Raw genomic sequence first — 19,104 nt, forward strand, 5'->3', positions numbered from 1 at the left:
CAAATGCAATAAGCAATTGCAATATGACCCCCAATATCTCATTCCTGATCTGAAAATATATTTTTCTTTATCAAGAATGAGATATTGGGGCCATATTGGATAGCTCAGTGAAGATGTTGACCCAGTGTGTGGCGGCTGTTGTAAAGGCAAATTCTATACTAGGGATCATTAGGAAAGGAACTGAAAACAAAACCACCGCTATCATAAGCGCATCATGCCAACCTATGGCGCAAATATACTTGGAATACATTGTACAGTTCTGGTCACCTCATCTTGAAAGGGATATTGTAGAGTTGCAAAAGGTTCAGAAAAAGGAAACCAAAATGATTTAGGGGATGCATGGACTTATTTTAACTTTGCAAACCTATGCATGTTGTGATCAATAAACCCAGATGCCAACTTTGCTGCCACATAAACCCGGACAACACCATTACTGGTCCCGACAACACCAAACATACCATCTCAGGACTATTTAATTGCTCATCTTCCAACATTGTGTATGCAATCAAATGCCAACAGTGCCCTTCAGCTCTCTATATTGGACAAACAGGCCAAACCCTACGCCAAAGGATAAATGGACATAAATCTGATATCAGGAATCACAAGACAGAGAAACCAGTAGGGGAACACTTCAATCTCCCAGGACATTCTATAAAAGATCTCAAAGTAGCTGTCTTAATACAAAGAAATTTCAGAAATAGACTGGAAAGAGAAGTGACTGAATTGCAACTAATCACCAAACTTAAAACCATGGAGAAACCTGGTCTGAACAAAGACATTGGATTCTTATCTCATTATACATAACAAAGCTATCTTTAGCCATCTCACCCCTTGCCTTTCCCTGCAAGACTAATTGCAGCCGTTAAGAGTCGTCAACAGGTTTTCCACACCTATCAGCTGATCACCCATTCCCACCACCCTTCTGAGTAATACCCCTCCCCACTCCCTCACTATATTTAAGGATCTGGTGACTTCTGTTTCAGTGTATCTGAAGAAGTGTGCATGGACACAAAAGCTCATACCGAGAACAAACTCAGTTGGTCTCTAAGGTGCTACTGGAAAGAATTTTCTATTTTGTGATTTTTAATATATGTAGGAAAGGGGAGAAGGAGGGGAACCATGAACACCAACTTGAGATCTTTGGGGGAAAGGTGAGATATAAATGTAATAATTAATTATAAAAAATGCAAATAAAAAAGCAACATTTGGCCCTTTGTGTTATTTATTTATTTATAAGATTTCTTACCTGCCCTTTGTCAGAAGGTCTCTAGGTGGGTTACAACAGCAAAATATTCACTTGTAAAGCAAATAAGAAAGTTATGGAGCCAGTGTGGTATAGTGGTTAAGAGCGGTAGTCCCATAATCTGGTGAACCGGGTTCGCGTCTCTGCTCCTCCACATGCAACTACTGGGTGACCTTGGGCTAGTCACACTTCTTTGAAGTCTCTCAGCCCCACTCACCTCACAGAGTGTTTGTTGTGGGGGAGGAAGGGAAAGGAGAATGTTAGCCGCTTTGAGACTTCTTCGGGTAGCGATAAAGCGGGATATCAAATCCAAACTCCTCCTCCTCCTCCTCTTCTTCTTCTTCTTCTTCTTCTTCTTCTTCTTCTGAGACACAGGCTTGTAGGGGTTGAAGGAATGCCAAAGATCATCCAGTCCAACTCCCTGTGATTCAGGAATCTCAGCTACAGCATCCATGATAGATGGCCACCCAACCTCTCGTTAAAGACCTCCAAGAAAGGAGAGTCCACCACCTCCCGAAAGAAACCGTCCCACTGCCAAACAACTCTTAATGTCAGAATGTTCTTCCTGATGTTTAGCCAGAATCTCCTTCCTTGTTATTTGAAGCCATTGGTTCACGTTCCGCCCTGTGGAGCAGGAGAAAACAAGCTCGCTCCATCCCCAATGAGGTATCTGAAGATGGCTACCATATCTCCTCTCAATCTCCTCTTTTCCAGGCTGAACTTACCCAGCTCCTTCAATCGTTCCTCATAAGCCTTGGCTTCCACACTCTTGATCATGTCCTATGGCGATTTACAGACCTGTCCCCAAAAACAGCTTTAAAAAAAACCTAAACCAAAACAACCAAGTAATAGATTTTGAAACAACACAGAATGAACACTGCGTTATATCTTTATCTATTACAAAAAGGTTTCTCTGTTACAACTATTTTGTCATTCCCCCCCCACCGCTTTTATCTCAAATCCCTCCTGCAATTTCATTTGACTATAATATTTTTTTTTAAATAGTCCATGAAAGGCCTATGTTCTTCTATAAAAATTCTTCATTTTGATCTCTTAATTTTGCAGCCGGCCTCACCATTTCTGCATAGTCCATTACTTGCAAAAGCCTTCATTTAACCATCTCCTTCATTTAACCATCTCTTCTTTCCGTTTCTGTGCATATACTATTCTAGCTGCTCTTGTCATGTGCAGGAGGTGACGTTGCGGGCGTCACGATCCGATCACACACGCAGGGGCTGAGATTCAGCCCCTGCGCGATTGGCTGCATTCCTGCTGCATCCCCCAAAGGCCGACTAACCCGGTCGGCTGAGGGGCGTGGCCAGGCCCCCTTTCACTGGGAGACGGTGGGAATCTTTCCCCCTTCTCCTTCTCTGCCCCCCAGCTGCATCAGTTCTCCCACCCACCCACCCTTTAGGTTAGCTATTGACCTTGCTATGGACTTCGGTTGGTCGCCTCAGTTGGCTGGGGGGCCTGGTAGGACCTTTTCCCATTTGGGCTAGCCAAATCAGGTTTTTTTCGCCTACCTCGTAGCAATCTGTCACAACTTTTGGTTTGGCGGTTAGGCATTGGATAACATCAACAGAGGTGAGAAGGGGAGGTAGCGCCATCACCTGGCCCTCATTTGAAGGGTATTCCGTTGAAGGTTTCCGGGAGCATGGCCCTGTCCGAAGCCTAGGGAGGTTAGGGCCTAAGGCACGCCCCAACGGTGATCACAGGGGGAGTTCCACTTGATACGCATCAGTGGGGCTCCCCTTGGTGGTTAACCCTTCCCGGACTTCCAACACTCGGGTTGGGGTCAGATATAGTGGTTAGGGTCCAATGCCTAAGCCAATACCGCTCAACATCCGTAACCAATAAAGTTGTGGCCTTTACGCCCATTAAAATCCATACTACGTCTCATGTGTCATTATTTCCATCAGGAGGGAGGGACATTTCCACGCAATCATCACTTGTCACCTTCTGCCACATTCCACCAGTGATGCTCCATTCACATACCCCTAAAAACTTGTCTATTTTAAATTTAATTTTCTAGAATTCCTGGCACCACCCCGACACACCACACACACCCCGCCTTCAGATTCTGCACACTGCAAAATGTTCTCGCTTTTGCGGTGTTCTCCCTTTATTATTACTTTTTCTCCTAGCGTCTGTTAACAGAAATTGGTATTATATCTAAAACAATTGCTGTTATTAACTAGCTAAGCTGCTGGGATGTTAAGAGAGAGGCTGGCCTGCCTTTTAGTGCATTTTGTTGTAATCGTCTCCCAGTTGCCTTGTCGGAAATCAATTCAGGTTCAAAACTGGCTAGAATTCGGAGGTCAAGGCTTTGGCAGACTAAATATTTTATCTTCTGCTCTTGTCTTGAGCTTTTAAAGAGGCATATTGGGGCTTCCCCCCACCCTCGTATTCCATCTGGACAAAAGACGCCGTCCAGGTTAGGACAAGGTTAAAATCAATTATAATCAATTATTAAGAGTCTTCTGTGGCTACACGGCTTAAAAGGGGTTTGTTTAGTTTTCTTTTTTTAAAAAAAGCCTTGCCAGATTCTGAAACATGAATGTCTTACCTGTCAGCAAAAGGTATTTGTTTTTTGGCAGCCCAGACTATATACAGATACGATATTAAATTCATAGAACCCCTGCATATTATCTTTTGGATTTCCATGACTTTGGACAGATAAGGGGTGATCACGTTACATTGAATAAGAGTAAAATCTGTGTACCTGTGTACATAAATATTTGAGCTGTACACACATGCAATGATTCATGTGCAACATTCAAGGAGTATACAGTTTGCACACCTGTGCACACAAAGACTGAGCTGTGCAAACTGCAAAGCTGTACAAACCCATGTGCATGTGCAAGGACTTTGCATACCTGGGTTCATTACAACATGTGAACCAGTTTTCTAGGCACCCAAATAGTTGAGCTCTACACTTGTAGAGTGATTCAGATGTAATGTTCAGTAGGTGTAGCCTGATTCCATGTGTACACAACAGGTGAGCTGTATGAAGTGAAAAACACACAATCTTTCACACACACACAAAATGCTTGTATGTGCTATGGGGCTTCTTTCACCCATATTCACTGCAACTCATGAACCAGCCATCTGTGTTAGGGGAGGAGTAATATCTCTGGTGCAAGGGACGTGGGTGGCCCTGTGGTCTAAACCACTTAGTCTCTTGGGCTTGCCGAGCAGAAGGTCGGTGGTTCGAATCTCTGTGACGGGGTGAGTTCCCATTGCTCTGTCCCAGCTCCTGCCAACCTAGCAGTTCGAAAGCACACCAGTGCGAGTAGATAAATAGGTACCACTGTGGCAGGAAGGTAAACGGCTTTTCCGTGCGCTCTGGTTTCCATCACAGTGTTCCGTTGTGCCAGAAGCGGTTTTGTCATGCTGGCAACAAGCTTTCTGTGGACAAATGCCAGCTTCCTTGGCCTGAAAGCGGGATGAGCGCCGCAACCCCATAGTTGCCTTTGACTGGACTTAACTGTCCAGGGGTCCTTTACCTTTACCTTTTTTAATATCTCTGGTGGGGGACATGCCACGCTCCTTCTGGGGTAGTTTGTCCATCTTTTGTCCCTACCCTCTACTCAGCTCTCACCCGTAGCTCTTAGAATCTGCCAGTGTGCGACAGAGGCCATATCCTGCGGAACGACTTTGACTGGCTGGCTATACCAGGTGAGGGTAGAAGATGGGTCTCAAACCCTCAGTGAGTGAGGGACTTCCCCTGCATGCGATTACAGGCTCCAGCAGATTGAGCAGAGAAGACCAAGAGTGGGTCCAATGGTCAAGAAGGCGGTTTCTGCACGTGCTGTAGAGGGAAGTGAGGGGCAGATGGGGCTCATTGACCTGGGAAGGTAACCCATCTAGGAGAAGGAAAGCCTTGAGGGATATCTTTTGGGAGAAGAAAAGGCTAAGGAGTAAACCCTACACAAAGCCAGAGTGGAGTCCCTAAGAAGGTCGGGTGGTGGCTTGTAACCTCTTTCCAGCAACTCCTGAAGCCAAGCTGGTGCCAAATGTATTGCTCTGCTTTCCTTTGGACCACAACAGCGAGGCCAAGAGTGGGGTCTTCTCATCTGGGCAGCCCAGGACCTCCATATTCTCTGCCCAGGCTTGCACCCCAGGAAGGTCACTTGGGTGATGCTAACACAGTGGTTTGAGTTCAGCCCTGGAGGGAACTCCATCCTCTCTCAGGACAGACCGATGCCAACAACAAGAACAGCATTTCCTATGTAATGTCCTGTGAGTATATGCTGTATACAGTGGATGAGCTGTATGAATCAAAAGCTGTTCCCTCTTTCACACAACCCCTTAGACAGCCTGTACCAGCGCTCAGTGTGACTTGTGAACAACCCTTTGGAAAGCCCTCTGAATGGGAGAGGAGAGAGAGAAAGAAAGGGGGAAGAGGTGGAAGTTGGGGAAAGAATTTTTGGTCCACGATAATAGAGAAGGGAAAGAACTTGTTATTGTGTCTGAGCCATTAGACACTAGGGAACGATTTATAATTTGGCAAGCCCAGTTAGTTTTTCAAGATTTTATGCCAATTTTACTCCCTTGCTCACTATCTAAATGCTAATTTTACAATGTGGTTGTGGGTTCCTTCTCACTCTCCTTCTCTCTCTCTCTCTCTCTCTCTCTCTCTCTCTGAATCATTCATATATATATATATATATATATATATATATATATATATATATATGCATACATGCATACATCCTCCAGTCCGCAGTGTTTTCCTAGGGCTGTTAAAAATATCTTAAGTCACTTCCTATTAAATTAGGGATGGATGAGTTACTTTACATTACATTACATCTTCAGCTGTGGTGTACAGAGGCTGAGAGCCGGTCTCATCCTCTCTTGCCTGACAGTCGCCAACTCTGCATCCTGAGTGGGGTTTCAATTGATTGCTTTTCCCTTCCTAGGAAAGGTTCTGCTCAAAGTTCCCCATGGGCCACCTTCATTTCTATGCGCCGTTGGGTCTCCGCTTAACAACGTCACAGCACGCACACTGGGATCTGAGTGCTGGCATCTGAACAATCTCTCACTCATATTCTGAATGCCTTTTTCTGAACTAGTTCAGCTAACGTTTGTGGCATCTCAGACAGAAGATGTTTCATCGGGGAAGCAAGCCATAGAGGACAGCACAGGAGTTGGCAGGGAGGTCAGCATGGTGCAAACACACTGTTAGGAGCGCTGGATTAGCTCTGCCTGAGTGTTTGCAACATGCTGACCTCCATGATGCAACTCAGCTCAGGTGGCAGGGAATGGCAGGATGCTGATGAATGTTCACGGGGGGAAGGGGGTCTGGACTTGGGAGAGGCAAGCAGTGCATCATGGGAACCTGTATCAGCCAGGAAGCAAGAATCAGAGGCAGGGGAAGCTTCAGGACTGGAGGGTGGAGCACAGGAGGGGTCAGAAGAAGAGGAGGAAGAGGCAGGTCAGGTAAGGACATGCCTCCCCATCTTCTCCTGCACCACTGTCTCCCAGAACCAGGAGGGGGTCGAAAAGGGAGGAGCAGAGGACGTTTCTGTGCAGACTCAGTCTCCAGCTGAGTACACACACCCTGGAGGGGGGGGAGGTACATAAACTGGTGGAGGAGAAATGTACCATATAGCAAAGACCTGGGAATAGCTGCCTACAGTGGCAAAGCTGCATGCTTTTGCACCGGGGGGGGGTGGAGAGCAGCTGCGGGTGTGGCTGCTGCATGTCCTGGGGGCGTGGTGCGTGTCCCGGGAGCGTGGTGCGCCGCCCACGGGGGTTTGACACCCAGCGTGATGGGGGTGCGTGGAGTGTGTCCGGGGGGGGGCAGCCGCGATGGTACCCCCCTCCCCGATGGTGCCGGCGGCGGTGTGCTCCTCCCGCCCCCTTTCCTCCACCAGTGGCTGCCTAGCCAGGAGATTGGTGTGTGAAGATATCCAGAGTTGTAGAAGAGACTGTGTTAGGGTTGCCATATTTCAAAAAGTGAAAAGCTGTTGAGCTTTGGTCAAAACAAATTACATTTTAAGCTTTTTTTTTTTTTTTTAAAGGAAATTCGCCATAAAATCAACACGGACATTTAAACTGATTTTTGAAAATTCCACCCGGATGCCATTTTTGACGGGCGAATCCCGGCTATATCCGGGAAATTCCAGGCGTATGGCAGCCCTAGACTGTGTTATGTTTGACAATAAAAACTTAGTTATGTGCCATGCATACTCCTTTGGCTGGTAATCATCCTTGACACCAGACCAGTGCTGCCACCTCACCATGCTGCCTGCTACTGGAACCACTGTTTGGGGAGTATAAGGCATGTATAATGGTGACATTCCTCCTCAAGCCATGGAGGCAGGATGTCTCTGAATGCCAGTTGCTGAGACTCACAAGTGGGTTGGGTGCGGCTGCACTCGGGTCCAGCTTAAGAATTAGGGCCCGAGATTGTCTCTTTCCTCTTCCCTCCTCATTCTTTTCCCCTTTTGTGCCATGTCTTTTAGATCATAAGCCTGCAGGAAGGGGTTTTCTTTTTATCGACTGCGTGTCAGGCTCTCGGGAGGCTTTCCACCCTAACAGCAGATTTTTAAAAATGCTCGAAATACATTTAAAAAGGAAAAGAATGGCATGAGGTGCATTTGCGGGCACCGTGCATTGCCCTGAACAGAAGGTCCTTTTTGTCACTCACAAAATGAGGAAACTGCTTTTCTCCCCTTCTTCTTCTTCAACCTTGGTACTGCTTATAGGTGACATGGGGATTCGAAATTATATTGCTGGTCGTGAGTTGTGGGAATGGTGGGAAAGGGATTAATTAAGGTGTCATGCAAAAGTATTCTGTTGAGTAGATGACATTGGGGACATAAAGAGGCATTGCTAGGCTGACACACAGCCTTGTACACTTTTATTATTTCCTTAATGCTCTGGACCAGGTCGTACAGTTCCTTTGCATTCCATTATCCATCTGAAATCTGAAGCAATTACCCTGTTCTCAATAGAGTATTTTTTTAAAAAAAGAATTGTTATTTTGTTTGTTAGTGTCTAGTTCATTAAGCAGGGTTTTCGAGTTCCTGGTAACAGGATTACTATTGACAATTTCATTAGAACCATAATTCAACCAAAAGTAAGCCTTCCAAAGAGACCTGTCATTGTCCTTCGCTGCAGTCCGCCCACTTTGCCATAGATCAGCATTTGCAGCAGACAAAAACTCATTGTTTCTGGGGAGGCCGAGACTTCATGTCACTTTGCCATGGTCTGCAGAGGCTTGGCATGGCTTTCTGGGGGCAGTTCTCTTTTTGACCTATATGGAGCCCTGAAAGGAACAACATTTGCCCATAGTGATGTTAACACATAGCTAAATATGCTGTTGCTGGTGGTGATAGGGGGGTATAGGGTTGTACCTCTGCTGGGGGGCACGCCGTTCTCCTTCTGAGGTAGTTTGTTCACCTTTGGTCCCTACCCTTCATTCAGCTTTCACCTGTGGCTCCTTGAAGCTTCATTTTCTTCTTTGGCGATCCCTCGTAGCCGAGTAAGACTGTCTTCCATAAGCACTGTCTTCCATAAGTGCTCAGGTTCATGCAGCAGAACAGGACATAATACATGCAGGGCCAGAATAGGCCAAAATGCCCGTCTTGTGCAGTGCCCTGTCTTCTCAATGGCCAGCCAGATACCCACAGGAATCCCGTAAACAGAATTTGAGCAAAACAGCACTCCCTGGAACTGTGATTCCCAGCAACTAATATTCAGAAGCAGGCATACTGTCAGATAACCTGGACCCCGGGCCGTTTTGCATGCTGTTTTGCGGAGACGTGATTGACAGTCATGATACTGTCAACTAGAAATAGTGGATTCACTGTGATGGCACTGAGATGACGGAGCTCTCTGCCCGCTGAGATTAGGCTGGCCCTGTCTCTTACCTATGTTAGCCTTATTTTGAAGATGAACTACAGTATATTTCTGGTGACCTACATGAACATACCACATTTCCTGATATGTTCTGTATTGTTCTATTTTGTATTTGCGTTTTATTGTTGTACTTGGTAATGCACACATAATCATAGAATTGTAGAGTTGGAAGGTATCCCAATGGTCATCTAGTCCAGCCCCCTACAATGCTTATTATGCGGTACAAAAATTGAATGAGCACAGACCGTGGCTTCAAAGCTGTGACTTTACAATCTGTTGGTGATCTTAAAATCTATATAGGATACAGGCACATTGTCTTGCCTGATCAGTCCAAAGGCCCACCTAGTCATAAAAATATGAGATCATAAGAATATACTTGCTGGATGAGGCCAATAGCCCGTCTAGTCCAGCATCCTGTTCTCACAGTGGCCAAATAGATGCCTTGGGAAACGCACAAGCAGAACCTGAGCACCAGTGCAGTATTTTGCTCTCAGTAGTGAGTTTGGCTCATTTTTTCCTTCTCCCTCCCAACCCTTTTTTCCTTTGGTGCTGCTCACCCTTCCGCCTGTTGTAAACCTGTAAGCTTGGACTGCATGACTGCTTGTAAATATAAACTTCTCTGGGGACAGGATAACAATGTTTCAAATATTAAATACTTGGAAGCTGAAATGCATGGCTGGATGCGAGCAGGGTGGGTGTCCATTCTGGGACCCCCAGAATTCAATCTGAGATCTATCGCGGCTGATAATGGAAAAGCATGGCAGATGCCTGCTAATGGACCTAGTCTCCATTAATTTGTCAAAATCAAATGCTCTCCCAGAGCCACCTAATCCCAAAGCCAATCGCAGAAGTTAATTTACAGGTCTTATGAGTTCGAGTTTTCTATGTCTATAGCAGGAGAAATCCCTTCGAAGCATTCAAAAAGGTCTAGCTGAAGATCAAGAGGAGTTTCTTCTGTCTTCAACAAGTGGTCCTTCACTGCAAGAAACCGCTGCATGCTTCAGCGATCAAAACGGAAACACCTGAGTGAGCCTGGGGGCATGCTTGTCTATTTCAGCATGCAATTTCAATTTTCAGCTTTTCCAAACTGTGATTAGTTATTTAATTGTGCATCCAAATTTGGTTGATGCATTTGCACATGTAATTAATTATGATTTATTTAAAACCACTCAGCAAAGCTTTGTTTGTCAATTTTCTACAAATCAAATTATGGGAGGGTAGATTTGATTCCCTCCCCTCCCTTTCCAAATGTTCACAAATTGTTTTGATTTAGTCTTTAAAGAGTAGCCCAAGGGTAAAGAAAAGTCCTTCAGTGACAAAAGCTATAAACCTTTAGAAAGGATGAACACAGGTTGATGGGGGTGGAGGAATGAGGGAAAGGTTCCTTGGTCCAGATAATATCTTTTCAGATGAACAGGGCCTTTAGAGTTGCAGCACCTTAGTTAGACAGGTGCTGACAGGCATGTTCAAAGTCTGTTTTGGGGGCCTAATACGGCCCCCTGGCTGGTTTAATCCGGCCCCTGTGGCAGTTTATTTCTTGGGGTCAAATCCTAAAAAAAGCTATACAACTTTGGGGTAAAATCATAAAAAGCTAAACAACTTCAATCCTAAAAAAACCCTCAACAACTTTGGTTGGCCCTCACACGTGTTCACTTCATCAAATCTGGCCCATTTTGAAAAAAAGTTTGGGCACCCCTGGTATAAGTCTTTCAGTGTGCCTTGAAACAACTTTTTTTATTTGTTGTAGCGTGGGGATCGTGATTCAGCAAGTGACTTCAGCTCTCTGACAGCAGGCAGGAGACAGCTTCTTCATGTAACACTCTTTATTCAAGTAAACAAGACTGGGGAACTGAGGAGAGGGAAGCTACATTTATAGGGACAGTAGACTGGCTAGAAAGGATACATTTTGGAGGGAACAATCTCAAGCAATCACAAAGCTGCCTTTTAATGGGAACCAATAAGACTGAGAATCCAAATGCAGCAACTTGAATGAACCAATAGTAGCTGTTCCTTCTGGAACAGGAAGGCAGTTACTTTCCCCTAATGTGAATACAGACAATAGTAATACAGATATGATAACCCTTGAATCAATACACAACATTATTTAAGATGAGCCTTCCCAGAGGGGTGATCTCTGCCATGCTCCTTATCCAAATCTGGGTTTAAAATACATATTTTACCCTGCTTTATTGTTTATTGAAGGACTTTTTCTGCATCACTGTAGGGAGGCCACATTGTGATGAAGTGCCTGCTGCTCATTTATTCTTGTATTTTGACTGGGAGCTGGTCAGGAAGGACCAGAAGCAGAGATGGAGCAGGGAGATGAAAGAGTGGCAGGCTCTGGGTCCCCAAGAGGTTGTAAAGGGAGAAAGAGAGAGAGAGAGAATCAAGGAAAAAGTTGAAGGGGGGAAAATGGGGGAGGGAGGGGAAAGGGGAGCTCATTCGCACCATACATTTAAAGTGTCGTGTAGTTTGTACAGTTTGTAACAAACTGTAGTTTGTTAAGGGTGGTGTTATAAGAATTCTAAGGTCTCAAATGCAGAATAAATATTCATAAATGCACACATATCTAAATATATAAACCATGTGTCTGAAACATAGCTGTCAACTTTCCCTTTTTTGCGGGAAAATCCCTTATTCCAGTGCTATTGTGGTGTAGTGGTTAAAGAGTGGAAGACTCGTAATCTGGGGAACCGGGTTCGTGTCTCCACTCCTCCACATGCAGCTGCTGGGTGACCTTGGGCTGGTCACACTTCTTTGAAGTCTCTCAGCCCCACTCACCTCACAGAGTGTTTGTTGTGAGGGAGGGGGGAAAAGGAGAACGTTAGCTGCTTTGAGACTCCTTTGGGTAGTGGAAAGCGGGATATCAAATCCAAACTCTTCTTCTTCTTCTTCTTCTTCTTCTTCTTCTTCTTCTTCTTCTTCTTCTTCTTCTTCTTCTTCTTCTTCTTCTTCTATTTCCCATTGCAAAAAAGGGAAAGTTGACAGCTATGGCCATCTCCCAATGCAAAAAAAAAAAAAAAAAAAAAAGTAAGGTTGACAACTCCGGTCTGAAATGGTACAGGAGAGCAATCCTGAAGCCCTTTTGACTCTCCCAATGACCTCAAATATTCCTCTGCAGTAAGGGAGGCAAATGGGGAAAGCCTCCCCATTGTCTTTTTGCTCCCAAATCCTGTCATAAGGGTGTATTTGTGTATGAATAGGGTGAGCCTGTGACCTGGATTCAGGAACTAAAGTATTAACCATCACAAAATAATGGCCAGGCTGCCCAGGTAATGCAATCAGTGACCATTATCAGGTATCCTGACAGGCTAGATTCCTTTTTTATAATAATATTTATTAATTTTTTTAACAAAACATATAAAAACAAACAATTACAAAACAACTACAATAACAACAATAACAAATAAAAACACACTAACAAATTACTTCTATTTAAAAATAATTCAATTTTTCCTCACATCTTAGTGTGACTTCCTCCTGTCTCCTCCTTCTGCATCCCTCGTGAATACTTTTTCGTAACTTCCAAAATCTCTCTAATTCTAGTCTACTTTCAAACAACAACTTATCCATTAATATCTTTAATCACTTATCTTATATATCCTTATCTAAATCATAACATCTGTCTCATAAACCAATCTTATCATCTTATATCATATACACTAACTTCCTCACTACAACCTATCTTATACTCAAAATATATCTAATTTTTAATCTTACAATGCTCTTTTAAATATAATTTAAATTTTCCCCATTCTTTTTCCACCGCATCGTCTCTCTGGTCACGGATCTTCCCGGTCAATTCTGCTAGCTCCATATAGTCCTGACAGGCTGGATTCCTGCTGCAGACCACCTCCTATGATGTATGTATGATGATTTTGGGGTGGTCTTTGGCTAAGGTGTTGGGCAATGTCAAAAGTCTTTAATTTAAAGGTTCCTGCACACTTTTGTTCGGGGTCTCTTCCTCCTCGGAGGGAGGGGTGGGAACTCTGTTGCAACAGAAAAAATAAAGATCTGCCTTGCTTTCCACTGGATCCTGGCTCCATCCATTCTTCTCTGACTGATGATGGACTTAGGGGTCTTTGCCGAAATACCTGTAAAGTTTGACACTGATACTAATGTTGAATAAAGAATCTATCCATGGAAAACACAGAGTACCGAATGTTCTGCAAACAGACAATTCGAGCGCAGTTTGCTTTGAGAGGTAAGGTGGTAGAATAGTTTGGAACAATCTTATTTTTACTCTTCTGCTGTGATCACCAAAGGTTGATTTTAAAACACACACACCCCAAATATTTTTTTTTTCTATTCCAGTTTTTAATATTAGATTTCCAGCAGCCTTGAGCTACTGGGGAAGTGTGACTCAATGCCTTGATGGTGAGAGCAGTTTGACAATGGCACCAATTACTTAAAGGGGTGGTGATTTCTCCACCACTGGTGGTCTTCAAGCAGAGGATCCTATTTGCTTTGATAGAGTCCAAAGCAATTTATAGGATAGAGAAATTTTCTCAAACTCTCGTGGTTACTAAATATGTGGCATTATTTTATTTTATTTTTTTAAAATGAAGGTTGTTCTGAAATGAGGGTAGTTAAAATTCAGAAAGGGAAAGTCCTTAATTAACTTAATAAAATTACTAATGGAAGCATTTTAACTGCTAAATTTAATTTACTTGTCAAGATATCCGGCTACAAAGAGTAGGGAAGAGTGGGGACTCTGCTTCCCATTATGATGTGCTCTATTATAGAATAAATTTGCTTAAAATGAAATATATCACCAAAAGCCATCGATGACATCTTAATTTGGAACAGCCAGTTGAAAAGTAATTAGACTGCAAAGCAATCAGTTCTAGTAAATCAGTGCTTCCCTTTACATAAACATACACTCCCCCTACACATCCATGGGAAAGACATCCAGGTAGTCAATTCATAAGGGATTTGATAATTTTGAGGATTTGATAATTTTGAGGGATGGATTACGTGCCTTTGCCCAGCTCATGTTACACAGAACTTGGCTCAGCGAAGAATGCAAATATGACCCGGTGTGGCTCCTAGCATAATGAAATGACTTCCATCACCATCTCTCAATACATGTCTTGGGTCAAGTCCTCTGACCGGCAAACTGGAAAGTAGGGAAGACCTCCTGCAGATTCCATACCTGTGTCAGAATGGGAACTTCAGCAGCTACAGATTTTCTGTATGACGAGATGCATTTGTCAAAATGTCCCTTGTGATACCACATGCACACAAGAACAGTCTGGAAAAGAGGAGACTGAGAGGTCAGAGGAGATACTATAGACATCTTCAAATGTCTCAAGGGCTGTCACATGGAAGAGGGAGCAAGCTTGTTTTCTCCTGCTCTGGAGGGCAGGACTCAAACCAATGGCTTCAAGTTGAAAAAAAGGAGATTCCGACTAAACATAAGGAAGAACTTTCTGACAGTAAGAGCTGTGGACTCTCCTTCCTTGGAGGTTTTCAAGCAGAGAGCTGCCTTCAGATGTCTTCTAAAGGTTATATAGATATCCATCTCCTTGACATCTGATGGGAGGGTGTTCCACAGATTGGGTGCCACTACTGTGAAGGCCCTCTGCCTGGTTTTCTGCAACTTCACTTCTCGCAGCGAGGGAACCGTCAGAAGGTCCTCAAAGCTAGATCTCAGTGTCCGGGCTGAACAATGAGGGTGGAGACACTCCTTCAGGTAGACTGGGCCGAGGCCATTTAGGGCTTTAAAGGTCAGCACCGACACTTTGAATTGTGCTCAGAAACGTACTGTGAGCCAATGTAAGTCTTTCAGGACCGGTGTTATGTGGTCTTGGCGGCTGCTTCCAATCACCAGTCTGGCAGCCGCATTCTGGGTTAGTTGTAGCTTCCCAATCACTTTCAAAGGTAGCTCTATGTAGAGCATGTTGCGGTACTTGAGTGCATGTGCCAGTCTTTGTACACTATTAATGCCTTTTGCTTGTCTGGATGGAGGAAAAAGGGTTCATGTGCATGTGACTGAGTGTGGAAAATAGTCTACTGTTGAAAGATAAATTTCACACCCTTTGTTCCGCCCACTTTTGCTTCTAGCCCCACCCACCAGTGGCATGCAGCCCCCAGAGAGTAACCTGGAAAGCAATGTAGCCCTAGGCACACCCCATCTCTTTCCCCCCATCTTCCTGAATGCTGATTCTGCCGCTCAGTGGTCTGGATAGAGGATGGAGAGGGGTGGGTTTCAGGGACTGGGTAGAGGATGAATGGTGGAGACCGCCTTCCCATCCTGACCCTTCCAGGGAGGAGGAAGAGAAAGACAGTATAGATTTACAACAGGGGTTTGCAGGAGGTCACAGCTTACAGGCAGATGAGGGGGAAAGTTGGGAAATAATGGGAGAGGAGAAGCACACAGAGCCAGAACAACACCCGGCTGACACGTTGTAATTAGAAAGCATTCCAGACCCTCCATTTCCCAGAAACCGGCAAGCCTTAGAAGTAGGAGAGCAAAGAGCTCAAAGACAGAGGGCACATAACAGCACCCGTAGAGGAGGTGATGAGAATGACGAATGAGGAAGTGGGAGAGACGGGGGCGGGTGGAGATTCACTCGGGACAACGCCATTATGCAAGAGGCTGTTTTCTATCATCTCTCTCTGTAAAGACTGAAATAAAAAAGGACTGTAAGAAACTTTCCCTTGTCTTTATACTTTCCTGGGCAACCAGCTGGGGGCCGCTGACAACATCCTGACAGTGGGCAAGTTTGTATAGAAACCAGCCTCCCTCACAAGCTAACCAGGCAGAGAGCCTTCTTGGCAGTGGCACCCTCCCTGTGGAACGCCCTCCCATCAGATGTAAAGGAGACCGTGAACTACACAACTTTTATAAGACATCTGAAGGCAGCCCTATATTGGGAAGTTTTTAATGTTTGATGTTTTATTGTATTTTTATGTACTGGAAGCTGCCCAGAGTGGTTGTTGAAACCCAGATTGATGAGTAGTGTATAAATAATAACACTATTATTATTATTATTATTATTATTATTATTATTATTATTATTAAACCTATCCATTCTTAAAGAAATCAGCCCTGAGTGCTCACTAGAAGGACAGATCCTGAAGTTGAGGCTCCAATACTTTGGCCACCTCATGAGAAGAGAAGACTCCCTAGAAAAGACCCTGATGTTGGGAAAGATGGAGGGCACAAGGAGAAGGGGATGACAGAGGATGAGATGGTTGGACAGTGTTCTCGAAGCTACTAACATGAATTTGGCCAAACTGCAGGAGGCAGTAGAAGACAGGAGTCCTGGCATGCTCTGGTCCATGGGATCATGAAGAGTTGGACACGACTGAACGACTAAACAACTCCACCCACTTTTGGCTCTGGCATGTGGCCCTCAGGAAGCTGCAGCGAATGGAATGCGGCCCTCAGATTGGAAAGCTTTCTCTTTCCCCCCAACGCTGCCATACTGAAACATTTTCTTGTAGATCCCACTTGTGATTTCAAAACTCCAGTCTTGGGAAGTTCTGTAAGGATATGGGGAAAGGGTGACATCCACACTATATCTTTAAATTACTCTTAAACCACTTTAAGAGTCATGGTTCCCCTACCTGCCAAAGAAAAAGCAAACAATCCACAATGCTAGGAACTGTGGTTTGTGAAAGGTGCTGAAAGTTGTTTGGAGAACCTTAAGAGAATGCAGTTCCTAGGAATCTTTGGAGGAATCCAAGACTCTTAGAGGAGTATGAAAGTATGCTGTGGGTGTTTGCCACTTGTGGGCTGAGGTTCTTATTCTTTGAAGACTTCCCCACTAGGCAGAAACTTGAAGTTTGAAACAATACAACCAAAGCTGCCCTCAAGAAATCCAATAGCATGCAATGAGTAATAGCTGCCGGATCTTCCCTCCACCCTTGCATGCAGCCGTCCCAAGATTTCTTCTTCTCCTTTTCTATTATTTTGTTTTGTTTGTTACATCTTGAGGCATTTTGATGCCTGGCACATGGTGTATCGGCAATTAACGTCTAATGACAGCCATTGTCTCGAATCCCTTTCAAGATATTTAAAGCAGCTTCGGAAATGTTTTGTACTAACTTTTAATAATTTGTAATAATCAGCCGGCGGAGAAGGGGTTTGACTCGCTTTCAAGTTGCATCGCAACGAGGCGCTGATACTCTCACTGAAAGCAATCAGATCGGTGCCGGTTTCAAAAAAAAGAAATAAAAATTGCCATTGTTCATAAGGTAAAAATTAGAAGACTTCAGTCATCCTGTCTACAGCTGCTTCTGGGGTGGTGAGGTCCTAGCACCTGCTGCATGTCCCCTATCCCTGGCACAATTGCTTTAGGGCAGCAATTCTCACACTCTGAACTTGGGAATATTAGCATGCTGGCAGGGGCGTAGCAATGTAAATTGGTACCCGGGGGCAAAAAAAAAATTGTCCCCCCCCCCCGAGGCATGGGAAGGTCAGGTGGTACCCGGTGCGGAAAATTTCTTGTCAACCCCCCCCCAATTGATTCCCCACCCCCCAAAATGGTTTTACGTTATTTCACATTTTCTTACAAAGGAATAATAACAAGTAATAATAATAATAATAACTTTTATTTATATCCCGCCCTCCCCAGCCGAAGTCGGGCTCAGGGTGGCTAACATCAGATACATAACATTGGTATAAAATCAAACAATAATTAAATTACCTCCTAAAAACATCTCAAAATCTAATTAAAGTCTAATTAGATGGCTTTCCACAGGGTTAGGGTTGGGAACAGTAAGTGCTCCACTGAACTGAAATTTCAGCCTTCACGACATAGGGAAACAGCCAAGTGAACAGCTATTTTGGTGGAGGAGGGTCAAGATATTAACCGATATGCATGAAATTTCAAATATAGCTATATAATCCCTAGTATAGTAAGATAAGACCTTCGGGGCATGCATTTAAAAAAAAAATCAAAAAAAAAAATGCAAGTTTTTTTTTTAAAAAATTGTTCCTTGGTAATATGGCACCCCCTCCATTATGGAACCTGGGGCGGACACCGCCCCGCCCCCCTTGCTACGCCCCTGCATGCTGGAGACAATTTAGAGTATGTTGCAAGAAATATATTAGGAGTTGTATCTGACTAAGGCGGCATTCATGCACTGAGTTGTTGGCATCTGTCTGTCTAGAGAGAAAAGGGAGTGTTCCTCCAGGGGTGAAGTGAAACCTCTGCGTTAGCAGCACCGAAGTGACCTTCCTGGGGTGCATATCTGGGCAGTGTGTATGGAGGTCCTGGGCTGCCCAGGCAACAAGACCCCCCTCTCAACCTCACTGATGTCGCCCAAAGGAAAGCACAGACCCTCCAAGTGTCCCTGCTTTCCAGAGACAGTCCTGGTTTTATGGAAGCCGTCCCAGTTTCTGATTTGACCCCAAAATGTCCCTATTTTCATTTTTTTAAAAAGAAAAAAAAAGGTAAAGGACCCCTGACAGTTAAGTCCAGTCGCAGACGACTCTGGGGTTGCGGCGCTCATTTCGCTTTACAGGCCAAGGGAGCTGGCATTTGTCCACAGACAGTTTTTCCGGGTCATGTGGCCAGCATGACTAAGCCGCTTCTGGCGCAATGGAACACCAAAACCAGAGCAGCGCACGGAAACGCTGTTTACCTTCCCACCGGAGCGGTACCTATTTATTTTCCTTCTCCTCATACACTATGATACGCAAATAATTCTGGGAGCTCTGGCTTGTTAAGACTGCTGAGGGTTGTTAGGAGGCTCCCCGTTCCCCTCGCAGAGCCACAGTTCCCAGAATTCCCTGGGAATGGGGATTAATGGCTAAACCACTCTGGGAGCTGAGGGATACAGGGGTCTCCCAGCAATTCCCAGCACCCTTAACAAACTACAGCTCCCATCATTCTTTGGGAGAAACCATGGCTATTTAAAGAGCCATCTTGGTGCTTTAAACATATGGTGTGAATGTGCAGAGTAGACCCATAGAAATCAATTGCCCGACACTAGCCGTGCCCATTGATTTCAGTGAAGCTGCAAATTCAATAACTAAG

The sequence above is a fragment of the Lacerta agilis genome, chromosome 3, assembly GCF_009819535.1.
Source record: "Lacerta agilis isolate rLacAgi1 chromosome 3, rLacAgi1.pri, whole genome shotgun sequence".
Lineage (NCBI taxonomy): Eukaryota > Metazoa > Chordata > Lepidosauria > Squamata > Lacertidae > Lacerta > Lacerta agilis.